The sequence below is a fragment of the Castor canadensis genome, chromosome 7 (genome assembly GCF_047511655.1).
Source record: "Castor canadensis chromosome 7, mCasCan1.hap1v2, whole genome shotgun sequence".
In the NCBI taxonomy this organism is placed as follows: domain Eukaryota; kingdom Metazoa; phylum Chordata; class Mammalia; order Rodentia; family Castoridae; genus Castor; species Castor canadensis.
In genome coordinates this window covers 55,278,835-55,294,071 of record NC_133392.1, presented here as the reverse complement: position 1 = coordinate 55,294,071, position 15,237 = coordinate 55,278,835, and the positions used below count along the sequence as shown (strand labels likewise).

At 39.2% G+C, this 15,237-nt stretch overlaps 1 long non-coding RNA gene across 1 annotated transcript in view; it reads right to left on the bottom strand.

Annotated features, from left to right (window-relative positions):
• Positions 1-649: 649 nt before the first annotated feature.
• Positions 650-15,237, bottom strand: part of LOC141424624 (uncharacterized) — a 280,393-nt gene continuing 265,805 nt past the window's right edge. The window contains exons 4-6 of the long non-coding RNA XR_012449497.1: positions 2,823-3,058; positions 1,638-1,786; positions 650-888 (exon numbers count right to left, since the gene is read on the bottom strand). This is a non-coding gene — a long non-coding RNA (uncharacterized lncRNA). The remainder of the gene's footprint in view (positions 889-1,637; positions 1,787-2,822; positions 3,059-15,237) is intronic.

The following is a 15,237-nucleotide window of genomic DNA, read 5'->3' as shown; positions in this document are numbered from 1 at the left end:
TTCTTGTTCTAAAAAAATAACAGACTGATTTAATGCAAGTCGATTGCAGTCATTCAGGGATGGGTTCCAGGATCTCCACCCCATACCTGAATTCACAGATGCTCCAGTCCCTTATGTAAAATGCTTTAGTATTTTCATGTAATCTATATGCTTTAAATCATCTCTAGATTACTTATAAAAGCCTAATACAATATAAACGCTATAAATATACAGACACAAGTTTTTTCCCAAGAATTTTTGATCTGAGGTTAGTTGAATCTGCAGATGTAGAACCCATGGGTGCAGAGAGCTTAGTGTACTCCCTACAAATGATCTTAGAAATTCTGGATAAAGCATAATAAAAACTTATCTAAAGTAAGTGGTTACTTTTTTTCTTTCTTTCTGTTGTTCTTTCTTTCTTCAGTTAAAACAAAAAGGAGCATAAATCCAAAGAGGAAGAGCATCAGGTTGCTCATTCCCAGGGTGATTTGTACAAGGTAAATGGCACTCCTGGAATTAAACTGAAAGATGGGAGCAGAAGTGATTTCACATCTGATTTGAGGTCCTAGGGGCTGAGGGCTGACATTTTAAAGCTTTGGAAGGAGCAGAAACTACATGTGTTCTTGTGGCTTTTGTGACAAATTACCATAAATGCAGTGTCTTAAAACAACAAAGATTCATTTTCTCACAATTCTGGAGATGAGTAAGCCAAAATCAAGGTGTGAACAGGGCCTCACTCTTCTGAAGGCGGCAGGGGGTAATCTGCTCCCAGCCTCCTCCAACTCCAGGTGCCTGCAGGTATTCCTTGGCTTGTAGTCACATTGTTCCAATCTTTGCTCCATCTTCACATTCACTCTGCCATAACTGAGTCTCCTTTTTCTGTGTCTCAAATCACCCTCTGTTTGTATTCTACAAGGACATTTGTCAATTGATGTATGGCATATCCAATAATCCAAAAGGATCACCTCATTTCATGACTCAAAACATTATGACATCTGCAATACTTTTTGCAAATAAGGTAACATTTTCAAACTGCAGGGACTAGGATCCAGATGCATCTGTGAGACTGTCATTCAGTCCACTACACTGTGTTCTCAGCCTGCATGAAACAGGGAGCTGGAAAGACACCTCTGCACAAAGTACACTGCTCAGTCTATTTTTAAAAAATGGGAAGGGGCATAGAAAAAGATCCATATATAGGCAAAAAAGTGATTAGAAAGTTGGTACTCTTCTCCAGGCTCAGGGTGAGGAAGAAACAAAAGCTTTCTAATAGAAATAATGTAAATAGAAATACAAATGCCACACTGCATAAGTACAGGATCCAAATGTATACATAATAAAGTGATATGAATTGCAAGTCTGAAAGTTGTCATCATTTTTCCAGGACCCATGAAAACTCTGGGGTCATAAAAGCAAATGTCAAATCACACTATATAGACACATCCATAATTCAGGGAACACAGGATTCCAACAGAATCTAGTTTTCTCAAGGACACTGGAAGACCTAGGTTCTAGTTACAAATGTGTACCTGACGAATGGCATTACTAAGCATTGTCAGCTCTGATTCCTTACTTTTAAAACAGAGGCTCTAGTATTCCCCCAGGGATGCCATTCTAGGAATATAATGAAAACGTTAGGAGACTGTGGAAAACGATACCTTGTATAGATGTACTTCAAAATACTCAATGCATTTAATGAACAAATATATCTGTGCACGCTCCTTTTAGTCCACTATTGTGCAGATATAAAGGTTGAGAGATTCTTCTGGAATGCAGTTTGGATACATTTGGAAGATATTTCTCTGTGCTACAGAAAGTAAGAACAGCATATATATTGCATTATATAATGCAAGCATATGTCACCTTTAAACACCAAATGAAAAGATTTCTAAGGTTTAGAAACTCACTGACATTCCCCCCAGAAAGTCATTTCCAAGTACCCTTTAAAAAGTGAATGTGTAATGGAAATTTTAAATTTCTTATTCACAACTTCATGCCACTGTGTTTCCTTACTTTTTGAAAATCAATAGAGGCTATTAATCATTTCTCCCATAACCCAGAGACTTGAGATGCTTTAAAGGTGAAGTGCAGAGTATGGGAGGGATGTTCAAAGAAAAATGTGCCCACCATTGCAGAAAAACTACCTCATGAGTTAGAGATAATCATAGATATTTTTAGTTATTAAATTATTCTAGCCATGTCTCACTGAGGCTCCAAGTAGAAACCTCAGATCTCAGAGATGTCACAATAAACCAATATAATTTTCCAATCATGAGCAATGAAATAATTGTAAGCTGGACACTTAAAGGACTTTGTTCTCTGAATCATAGTCCAAGAGTAGGATGTCTTGGGATTTATTGCTATGACTGATAATGTCTTTCTCTGTTTTATTGTGATCCTTAATATGGCAATGTCATAAATGTCACAAGGAAAGCACCACCAATAAAAGTCTTTTCTCAAAGTAAGATGATTAGGGAAAAGATCACAAGAGGGCTAAGGGATGGTACCACTTTTTCTTAGCTCCTTTTCTTGCTCATATTTATGCAATACATAGAATCATTAAGCAAAAAAAAAAAAGATCAAAGGCAGCTATGCTTCTTAAACTTTTATCATTCATCAGAATCACTCTAAGACTTCTTCAGAGTTTCTGATTCAGTCTATAGGAGCAGAGCTTACTAACTGGCATTTCTAACAAGTCCCTAGAGTTTCTGATTCCGTAAATCTGGATTGGAATGATAACTTTCACTTCTGATCTCCCAGTGATATTAATGCTGCTGATTTGAGAACCACATTTTGAGAACGAAAGTCAAGGGACTTTTGACCAGGTTTCAAGAATGTTTTACCTTCTGCCCCAGCAGTCAGTGAAGAGCAGCAATTATGATCCCACGCCATCCCATGGTCTTGGACCTCAACCACGGCCATGAGGTGACCATGACCATGACCGTGAACCTGAGCCAGCAGAGGCTCGGCAGGGTGCGTGGATACGCGGGATGTGATCCAGAGGTGTGCGGCTTCACCTGGAGGACCAGTGCCAGAGAGCTGCTCCAGGTCTCCCAGGACCTGCGGGCCTCAGGTTCACCTAGAAAAGAGGGACGCGAGCGGGAGGAGCTGAGCAAAGAGCACTGTGCTGGCCACCACGAGGAGGCAGCGGCCGAGAGGGACAGGCCTCCCCACCTGCCCCCAACACACATCTACATTCACAAAAGAAAACGAAATTTTCTTAGCACAAATGTTTTTATGTTCTCAAATAAAACTGTCACTGTGGTAAAGACATCAGTGGGGCTCAAATGCCAGCACTAACCAGCAGCGCTGACAACTGACCTGGTTATAAGCAAGGCATTCCTAAGACTCACAGCAAACTTCTAAGGTACATAGTACTTATCCCATTTTTCAGATAAAGAAACTGAACCTCTGATCTTTCTGAGCACAAAATCTATTTTTTTCTATCCCACACGACTGGTAAGAAATAAGATTAAAAACAGTACCCCAGTTGCTCCTGGCTAAAGATTTTAGAACTCAGTTTCCTACTGACAAGGTATTTTTGGTTTACTCTAGCATAGCACAAAAAGAGATACCAGTGTATCTCTTAATACTTAATATTGACTACTAACTGGCTAAAACAAACAGTTTAATACACCTATGTAAAGTTACCACCAATGATGCTTTGTAAATTTTTTCCTAATTCTTTTAGTTATATCTTTAAAACTGTAAGTTAAAGATTCATATAGGTAACACTGAAGACCAAAACAATATCATAGGCTCCATCCTGGGGTTCTCTGAAGGATTGCCTTGTTGGAATAGATTGGGTAATTAAATCTTGATAGCATCTGTGCTCAGCAGTGCCTCATCCTAACTGAGTCAGATGGAAAAGCCATGCCTGTTGCTCTTGGAAGCCACATCTCTAGGATTGGGAAGGAGAACGAGGTCAGCTCTAACCAAAGCACAAAGCTTTTTTTTTTTCTTTCCTCTCATTTATGCTTATGGGCAAGAGCAATCAGTTATTGAATTCAAGCCAGATGATGGTCGACTAAAGACAGCTGTTTTTTGACAGTACTAATCAGTGCAGATAGACACAATGTCAGCACAGGATTGGATGAGGCAGTTGGACAGACTGAAGAAAATGTCTTGGCCCAAGTCACTCATGACAGGAGCATGGGGAAGGCAGAGAAGACTGTGGACAGTCCAAAAGGCACATGTAACACAGTTCCTATTTGACTGGAATTCTTTTTTAGCCTGGGTAGTCTTTAAAGAAGGGACCGGCACTGCAATGAAAACACCATATTTTAGTAGATGAAGGAAAACAGAAGATCAAAAAATAAACTCTTCAGTGTAAATTAACTTATTCAAGTGAATGGGGGAAAAAATTACTGCCAAGTAGGGCAACTTCAAGTTGTAATTAAGGGATAACTCTCTACGCTGTGGGCTGAGTGACATCTGATGCCTGTCTTGGAATCCAAACAAGTCATCAGTAAGGCACTTTAATTAGTGCACACACTCCAAACCCATGGTAGTGTTGTCGGATCCCAGAATAGGCAAGAGGCCAAATTTTGATGCTTACCCTTTTTCCACACTTACAAAGCATACAACTTTTCCTCCAAAAAAAGTTATATTCCTTTTTCTCTTTGGGTAGCATGCCAAGTAAAGGTTTTCACATTTCAAATACTTATTGATCCAACTGATTTATGAATAAAAGAAGATCCAGGCAAATGATTAGATGGGTTTTCTTCCTGCTCGTGATTAGATTTGAAAAGTCTTTTGTATTAAAGCCAAAACAACTCCAGTCTGTTCCTGAGAGCCTATCTCGTCCCCCACCAAAAGACCCACCAGTTCCTAAGGAGCCCTTGTCACCCTAGGAGCTCTAGTCAGAAAATGGAGACCTATTCCCTCTGCCACCCCCACCAGGGGTGGCACAAATTAAGGGCAAAGTGATCCCTTTTAGAAGGAACTGAGTCCCCATTTCTAGGAAAATTTGTAGACTCAACATCAGAAAGGCACTTTTAACCTGTTGAGAAAAATTGCACAGCAGTGGGGGCTGGAGTCCCTGGGCTCTGGGGGCAGCTCTACCACTATCTTCAGTAAGCTAATTTGAAAAGGGGATTTAAGGCGGCAGCCAATAACTCACTAACTGTGAGTGTGGACGACACTTCTCAGTTCTCTGGACCTCAGGCTCCTCTCCAGTCTGTGACCAGATGGGACACTGTCTAGTGGCATTTCCAACACTAGGTCTCTAACACCAGTCATCAGCATCACCAATGGTGATTTAGGTTTGCTCAGAAGTTTAGAAGTTGATTTTCACATCTATCATCCCTCTCATTTGACCGTTATGATTATCCCAGGAAATAGAACAAATGAGAAAACAGATAATTAAAAGCATCAATAATAAGTTACTTTGTCAGTTCTAAATCAGGTTTTGAGAAGACAAAAATACTAATAATCTTACCTCACCACTTTCTGAGTCTCAATGTCGTCATCTTTATTAGGATGCTGGACTAGAGATTTTAGTGTCCCTTCTAGTATGAATGAATCTGCACTTGATCTTAGCCAAAAGGCTGAACTACCACTGAATGAATCTGGGAAATACAAAGCAAATCACTCAGTATCAACCTCTGATCTGGTCCTTGCCTTGAATAACCTGCTTAGTCCACCACGCTCTAATGTCCAGATCCGGTGACCACTCTTTGCTGTCAGTAGAACAACAGCTATTACATCTCCCAAGGAGTGACCTTTCATTGCATCTGTGATTTACCTCTATAACACAATAACCAAGCATTATTTCCTTCCTCTGCTGCAATGGTGTCCCGGACATCTGGATCTTTGGTTCCACTGACTTCTACCCTAGGAGCTTTCTGATGTGTACAGAAATGAGGCAAAAGCTGGGATCTAGATTACTGGAATATTCTTTTTCAGCATTTTAGTCCTTAGAAGACATCCCAAATTTAACAACAAGCAGGCCTATTCTTGTATTCCCACCACTTGCCTACACATGCACGCACACACACATATGCACACACAGAAACACAACACAATGACAGCTTTTGATAAACCCCGCCATTCAAGTCACTGTTGGTGCCTTGAACAGACTCAGCCTCATCTTGCTCAAGACCAAGAAAGAAGATGAGGGATTTCTGGGAGATCAGGGTCTAACTTGCTCTCACTACCAAACTGCAGGTGTTTTTTGAACATCTCCCAGTCTAAGATACTAAAAAAGATACTTTAAAAAGATACTAAAGGTCCAGCTTCATTCACAATCTGAGAATAACACTTTGCTTTCAGCTCTGCTTACATTCTGAGTGCCCAGTCACATGGCTACAGCTACCTTTCCTGTTCCTATGTTCACAGCGATCTTCTCTTCTCAGAAAACCTACACAAGGCCAAGTGATGGTTTTCATAGGCAACTAAAGTGGCTTGGGGCCAGAATGCTGGGATGCTATCCTCAGCATTCTGCAAAATCACTTCTGCATGTGTTTTCCACATTGTTGGCATATACCCAGCTCCAGCTTGCCACTTCCTGCCTCAAAAAATATCAGAATATAATGAGCTGCTTCAACCCAACATTCATGTTTCTCTATGATCTTCTGCAGATCAACCCCATCTCCTACACTATGCCCTGATGCTGCCCTAACTCTGAGCCTTGGTTGTCACAGTTCCCAGGCATAAAATATCCTTTCCTTAGTTCTAATCATAAAAGTTCCTTATTTGTGAAGTCTTGGTTCAAATGCTTTTCTCTCTAGGCAACCTTCAATAGCTGCTTTCCTTCTCACTTACCTCTCTTTACCTTAATTTAATACCTCCCTTTTTTCGTCTACCCAAATTACTCTTCTATCATTTAAAAGTGTCTTACATCATACCCTCATTATAACTATTTGCTAATCTGCCATGGCATCTTTCACCAGGTTTAATGATGTAAGCATTAATGTAAGAGTCTGGCTTCAGTGGCTCATGCCTGCAATCTCAGCTATTTGAGAGGCAGAGGTCAGGTGGAGTGTAGTTCCAGTCCAACCTGGGCAAAGGCTAGTGAGACCCTGTCTCAACAAATAACCTGGGTATGGTTTCTCACTCCTATAATTCCAGCTACATGGGGGGCATATATGGGAGGATCACAATCCAACATTGACCCCACACACACACAAACACACAAAAAAATGAAATACTCTATCAGAAAAATACCTGAGGCAAAAAATGGTTAGGAGTGTGGCTCAAGTGGTAGTGTCTGTCTAGCACATGTAAGGCCCTGAGTTCAAACTCCAGTGCCACCCCCCCAAAAGAAGTATTTTTGTTCACATTTTCCAGATCAGGATAAAATTTTGCCTTTCACACAGTCCATACTAATAAACATTTACTGCCAGTCATGTTGGCACATCCTTGTAATCCCAACTACTTGGGAGGGAGAGGAAGGAAGATTGCAAATTCAAGGCTAGCCTAGACAAAGTTAGGGAAGCCCTAACTTCGGGCTGAAACAAAAGGGCTGAAGGTGTGATTCAAGTGGTGGAGCAATCCCCAATACTGGAAAAAATTCTGAGACTGCTCTGTCCTGGATGTTCATTACTCCTACATAATGAGCCTCATTTGTCCTCATATTAATGATGCTGAAATGCACAATGGTTCTCAAAAACAAAGAGGAACTAGGAATTGTTCCTTTCACTAGGTCTTGCCAAGAACACATTTTCCTGAACTGTTTCAGGGAGAGCGTGGATGGAGATAAATCAGCATTCAAATCCTACTAATCTAATCCCTAATATAGAACAGAAATTTAATCTCATCATCCCCAAATATACTCAGTGATGGAAACTTAGGACTTCATATTTCTACTTCAGAAAGTAAGACTCTAAGTGACCTAAACAACTTTCCTTCATTGGAGGCAAAGGGTAAAAGTGGCTCTTCTCTGAACAGTTAGCTTGAGAATAATTTATGGCAGTTAATTAAACCCTAGCCTGGTATTTTCTATTTTTAAAGGGGCAACCAATTATTTACTCATTCATTTCCATTAATGTGCTTAGGAGTACTTTTAAGTACACTGTCAAATGTCAAGCAGAGGCAAGTGGCAACCTGGAATTACAGCAGCCACTTTGTGCCTGGGGCTCAGCTTCCCTTGGTCCACTGGGCACTGTGTCTTAGAAATGAAACTGTGTTATGCTCTGATGTGCTGTGCTTTTTTTCAGATTCCATTTTAATAACTTTATTGACATGTCAAGGTAGACCAAGTTGTCAAAGGTGGTATCAAATAGGCAAATAAATCAAAGCTTGATCTATCTTCATTTCCCATTACTTCACTGTCTATTTCTAGCATAACCAGGGTTTATTCGCAAATCTCTGATGCTTTGCAAATGTCAGACAGCCTTTCGGTTTCTCCTTGAAGAATCTTTCTATGGAGTTATGGAACACAAGGCTGTTCTTTCATACCTAGGAGAATCTAACCGGTCTTTAAACACTTTCCTATGCTTTGGCTTAGTTTGAAAATGTGAGCAACCACTTTCCATTCCTGCCACCATGCAGACATTGCTAGTTAATCATAGTCCTCATTCCTGATGAGCCTGGACAGGTCTCAGCACTCATCAGGACTGTGCACCTGTTAGTCACTAAAATCCAACCAAAGTTGGAACAAGACCTAAACCTACTTGCTGTATCAGAGTCCAGCAAAAAGTCATACTAGGTCACTGAAAAAAGTCATAGAGTGCTAGAGCTGGTCAGATGCATGGTTCATTAAGCTCAATATTTTATTATAGAGGCAACTACAAAGGAAGGACTGAGGGAGGGTTCGCTGTCCTCTTTGACATCAACCTTAAAAGTTATCTACCCTTGCTACTCCTAATAGATCTGCAATTCATAAAATTTACCCAAGGCCATATTGCATTCTAGTTTGCAAATGAGTAATAACTAAGTCAGCAGAAATCTTCAGGCATGTAAAGGGCTGGCTCTTGGCAATAGTTGATAGAAATTTCATCGAGATTTCTTAACATCCTCAGTGTTGCAAGTCTGATGCTTTCATTTTGTTTGCTTTGCATTTTTATTTGCAAAGTTATTCTTTCTAGATATATAATTCCCTTTGCAGAACCTGTGAACACATATGATATTTTTTTCCTACACAGTTAGCCAGCAACTGTTGAGTACCTAATGTGAGTGATTATTACCTAATGTGTGTTATTTCATTTACAACACCCTCCCATATACATTTTATTCACACACACAACACACAAGCAATGTGTCTCTCCTGTGATAGCCACATGACTCCCTCTCTCCATTCTTTAGTCTTTACTAAACTGTCACTTTCTAGTGAAACCTCCTGTCTTAGTCTGTTCCTTCTACTACACCAAAATACCTCAAGACCAAGAATTTGCTTATAGACAACAGAAAATTTTTTGAGATCAATATGAGGACTTATAAACAGTGGATGATAGATAAGCTATTTTCCCTTAGGAGTTATTCTTTTCATTGTTTTTTTAATTTGCATAAAATAGTTGTACAGGGAAGATACATTGTGATATTTACCTATGTGCTTACAATATATCTTAATTGGATTCATCCCCGCCATCTTTCTCTCTCTCATCTCCCCTGACCCCTTCTTAGAACAATTTTAACAAGTCTCATTGTTCTATTTGCATATACAAATACAAAATACATCCACCATATTCACCCTCTCTGTTTACCCTCTTGCCTCCCACTGGTACCCACCCCTGGACAACAGAAATTTATTTTCACAATTCTGGAGGATGGGAAGTCCAAGATCAAGGCACCAGCAGATTCCATGTCTGGTGAGGGCTGTCTGCTTCCAAATAGGCCCATTTCTGCATCCTCATATGGTGGAAGGGATAGAAGAGAAAGAGCTAGCTAGCCTCCTCCAGGCTTTTGTTGTTCTTGTTTGTTTTTTGTGGTGTCATACTGCTTTCTATATCAGTTCCCCTTTTCTGTTAGCACAAAGTAGTTATACAAAATAATGGGTTTCATTATGGTATCTTCATACATGCATATTAAAGTACTTTGCTCATACTTATTCCCTCTATCGCCCACACTTACCCACATTTCCCCTCCTTCTGGTTTCTTTACTTTTCCCTAATTAGTAACCCTTCTACTTTCATGTCTTTTCCACATATGAGAGAAAAAGCATTTGATACTTTCTGAGTCTGGTTTATTTCACTTAACAGGATGATCTTCAGTTCTATCCACAATTTCATTACTCTTAATGGAAGTAGTTTTGTTTTGTGTTTGTGTGTTTCCTGTGCTGGTGATTAAGCCCAAGGCTTTGCACAGATTAGTTCTGCCACTAAGCTATATCTCCAGTACACAGCAACCTTATATATTATATATAATATAATATATATATATATAATATATATATATTATATATATTTATATATTATTATATTATATATATAATATATATATATTATATATAGCTCAGTTCTGCCACTGAGCTATATCTCCAGTACACAGCAACCTTATATATTATATATATATATATATAATAGTCAAAAAATATATATAATAGACTATATATATAAACTATAATAGTCAAAATATATATATAATAGACTATATATATATATATATATATAAATATATTTGGGGGAGGACAGCACTGAGGGTTGAACTCAGGAACTCACACTTGCTAGGCAGGTTCTCTGACACTTAAGCACTCCCCAGCCCTTTTTGCTTTAGTTATTTTTGGAATAAGGTCCCATGTTTATGCCCCAGTCAACTTGGACTGAGATCCACCTATTTATACTTCCTATGTAACTAGGATGATAGGCACATACCACCACACTCAGCTATTGCTTGATATGGAGTCTCAATAACTTTTTGCCCAGGCTCACCTCTATCCAAAAATCTTCCTTCCATCTCTGTCTCCTGAGTAACTGAGATTACAGGCATAAACCACCATGATCAGCTCCCTCCAGCCCTTTGGTAAGACCATTTATCCCATTCTTGTTGGCAGAGACCTCCCAAAGACCTTCCTTCTGAATATCACCTTGATTAGGTTTCAACCTTTGGATTTTGTTTTGTTTTTTATAATTTTTTCTTTTTCTTTTCTTTTGGCAGGACTGGGGTTTGAAATCAGGGCTTTGTGCTTGCTAAGAGGATATGCTACCCCTTGAGCCACTACGCTAGTACCTTCTGAGCCACCATTTCTAAAAGTACAACTCATTTTTCCATTCCTAACAATTCCTTTCCCCTTCCTGCTTCACTTTTCTCCTTATTCTCACCACCATCTAACATGTTCTGTACTCCACTTATTTTTCCAGTTTACTGTCCTTATTGATCACTAGAATGTAAATGAATAAGGATTTTTGTCTATTTTGTTCATTGCTATATTTCCAATCTCAAGCAAAGCCCAATGTATAGTAAGCCTAGCATATTTATGGGATAAATATGGAGATAAGTACCCTGAAGGAAGGTATTGTTACCATTTTACCAATAAGTAAACAAGTTCAGAAAGGTCAGGTAATTTTCTCAAAATCAGAACCCCCACCCGTGAAATAAGAGAAAAAATATTTTTAAAAATATTTCTATTAGTTTGGAAATAGATCCAACTCATAACTCATAGATATATTGTTCTTTTCATACATTTAACAATAATCTGTCCCTGTGCTTAGGGTGTGTTCCTAGAATTGGGTTAAATCTTTTGTGACTAGCAGTGTTCTTTCAAGGGTCTATCTCTCATGGTATGCCGTAATTAAAAGGATGACAGCAAATTTATTCCAGGCAAGTGAAAGTCATCTTCATTTCATTCAACTCCATAACAACAATGACTTGCATTTTAAAGCTCTTAACACTTTTTCAGTGGGCTTTTAGAGCCCATGGATTTAATTTTCACCCTTGTGAAGTGGATTTTACCAATAGCATTATATCCATTTTACAATAGAGAAAACAGAAAATCAAAACAGGTATGTGATTTGATCAAGATCACACAATCAAATGACAGACTTCACAGAAGCTAAAATTAGAAAATCAGTCAAGCCTGAACTCAATCAGACAGATCTGGATTCAAACTTGTATCTTACCTCTTCTAGCTGTGTGACTGGAAAGGTTAATTATTTTATCTGTGTCTCTGTTTCTCATTCAACAAAATGAGAATAAGAGAACGTCCTCTATCACAAGGATGTTTTGGGAAGTAAATGTTAGGATGCAATAACACAGGAAATACAGTGACGGTGACACAATGGGAGCACCCCAGAGTTACCTCTTATCCTTGTCCCCCTGTCCTTGTCCCTGCATTTCTCCCTGCCTCTAGCCCAAAGCTCTTCAACCAGAATGACTATATAACTCAGGATGGAGACACATTTTTATGGACTTATTTTAAAAGCTGGTACACATTTCAGTGAATTTATCAGTAACTCGGTCAGAGAATTCAAGGCCCAGTAGGGTATTTCACAGTCTAAATGCCAGATGTACTTATAAGAGGCCAAAGCATGTGTGATTAGAGTTGGGAGCAACTACTGACTTTCCAAAATAAAATCTAAGATTCTGTGCTGTAGTTGAAGGCCTCCTGTGAGAAGTATTTTTCACTTTAAAAGTGCAGTTCTTTGGTAGCAGGTTACAGTAGTCTTAATATGCTCCAAAAAATGGCCAGTTTTACAGCTCATTGAGCAGATTCATTTTGATATTAATTGGTGTTTTCTCATCTTTCACCTTTAGTGTTTATATGCACAGTATACCCTCAATAAAGCATGGTTAACAACATGGATCTGGTATTACAGTACAGTTAACAATGTTTAGGTTAAAAGCATAGAGTTTGCTATAAGCATAGAGCATTATTGAGTGGTAAAAACAGTCCATTTTGAAAAGCTAAAGGATTCTTACAATGGTTTCCAAACTCTGATTCCAGTACCAAATTCCTGGAACACACACCCTGAGCAGTGGTGTATTTTTATGACCATGCACACCACCCAACATACAGTGAACATGTGACATCCATTCACCCTGTCTAGAGGGATTTTTCTGTTTGGCAATCTAGTAGCCAAGGGTCAAAATCGATAAATTGATTTTAGCTATTTCTGATACTTTAATGCATCATGCTAATGTTTGTCCCCCTTGAACTTATGCTCAAATTTAATCCTCATGGTGAGGTACTAGAGGATGAAAACTTAACCTGATTATGGTGTTTGGAGGTGAGGCCCTTGGGAGATGATGAAGATTAGAAAATGTCCTCTGGGAGGAGCCCCTATGATTGAATACTGCTGACTTTAAAAGAAGAAAGATACCAGAAGATATAGACACAGATGTGTGTCCCTTTCTCTTGCCATATGACAGCCACCACCACCTTGAGGCTCTACCAGAAAGAAAGCCATCACGAGATGTAGCCTCTTAGTCTTGGCCTTGGATCTCCACATCTGTGAGTTAAATAAACTACTCTTCTTTGTCAGTACCTAGATTTAGGTATTATGTTATAGTAACAAATCACATAAAATCACTCATACTATGGTAGTAAATACAACCCCAAATGAAATGGTTATACTAAGAAAGGAAACATTTCTTGAAGAGACTATCTTTCCTCCATCGTATGTTTTTGTCACCTTTGTCAAAAAAAAAGGTGGGCATAGACACATGGATTCATATCTGGGTCCTCTATTCTGTTCACTAGTCTTCATATCTGTTTTTGTGCCATTACCATGCTGTTTTTATTGCTATGGCTTTGTTGTTTGAAGTCAGGTATTGTGATACCTCCAGCATTGCTCTTTTTGCTCAGTATTGCCCTGGCTATTTGCTGTCTAGAGGAGTGAATAAAGTAATCTTAAACTGGCAGAGGCCACTATTGGAAGGGAACTAGAAAGTAGTGAAGAGGTCTGGTAGAGATGAACCAATGTGCTTCAATACACTTGTGTATGGAAACAACGCTAGGAATCTCTCTGTATAGCTATATTTATCTCGAACTAGCAAAAAAATGCTGTCTTTCTTATTATCTCTTATGTTTTCTCTTCCTCAAAATCGGAGAACAAGAGGACCAAACAGGTTCTGCCTAGAGGTAGGAGGGAGGTGGCCTAAATAATGTATACATACATGTGAGTAAATATAAAAAAACATAAAATTTTTAAAAAGAAAGGAACAAAGCTTTTGATTGCCTGTGGTTAAACTTTAACTTTTTCTTATGCGCACTGCTAATGCTGATCAGACTTTGTCCCTGGCACGGCCTTATGCTGCTTTTCCTAACAGTCAGGTCCAGAATTCCCTGTCTGTATCTTCTTTGTTCCATCTCAGGCTCCTTCCCTGCCCCAGGAGCCTGACCACAAACACCTCCTGGGACATTTCTGGTTTAGACTTGAGCCTCTTCCTCTTACAGCAGTGTCCCTTAATAAAGTCCTTCTTTACTAATGTCCAGACTTGTATTTTTCTTTCCTAACAGTAGTCAGATAGTATGTCTTTTTCTTAATCGAAAATTTCAGAATGACAGATTCTCAGATCTGAACACAGAAGACAACTGGAGCACTCACTACAGTTGTTCCTAGGTCAATGTCTCTGATACTCTCCAGGCTCAAAGCTACTCAATTAAAGTCTGTTGAGTGAATTAGAAAATTCCTTTCAGGAACCCTCTTACACTGTTGGTGGGAATGTAGACTAGTACAACCACTCTGGAAAAAAATTTGGAGGCTACTTAAAAAGCTGGACATCGATCTACCATTTGATCCAGCAATACCACTCTTGGGGATATACCCAAAAGACTGTTACTCCAGAGGCACCTGCACATCCATGTTTATTGAGGCACTATTCACAATAGCCAAGTTATGGAAACAGCCAAGATGCCCCAGCACTGACGAATGGATTAAGAAAATGTGGTATCTATACACAATGGAATTTTATGCAGCCATGAAGAAGAACGAAATGTTATCATTCGCTGGTAAATGGATGGAATTGGAGAACATCATTCTGAGTGAGGTTAGCCTGGCTCAAAAGACCAAAAATCGTATGTTCTCCCTCATATGTGGACATTAGATCAAGGGCAAACACAACAAGGGGATTGGACTATGAGCACATGATAAAAGCGAGAGCACACAAGGGAGGGGTGAGGATAGGTAAGACACCTAAAAAACTAGCTAGCATTTGTTGCCCTTAACGCAGAGAAACTAAAGCAGATACCTTAAAAGCAACTGAGGCCAATAGGAAAAGGGGACCAGGTACTAGAGAAAAGGTTAGATCAAAAAGAATTAACCTAGAAGGTAACACACACTCACAGGAAATCAATGTGAGTCAATGCCCTGTATAGCTATCCTTATCTCAACCAGCAAAACCCCTTGTTCCTTCCTAGTATTGCTTATACTCTCTCTACAA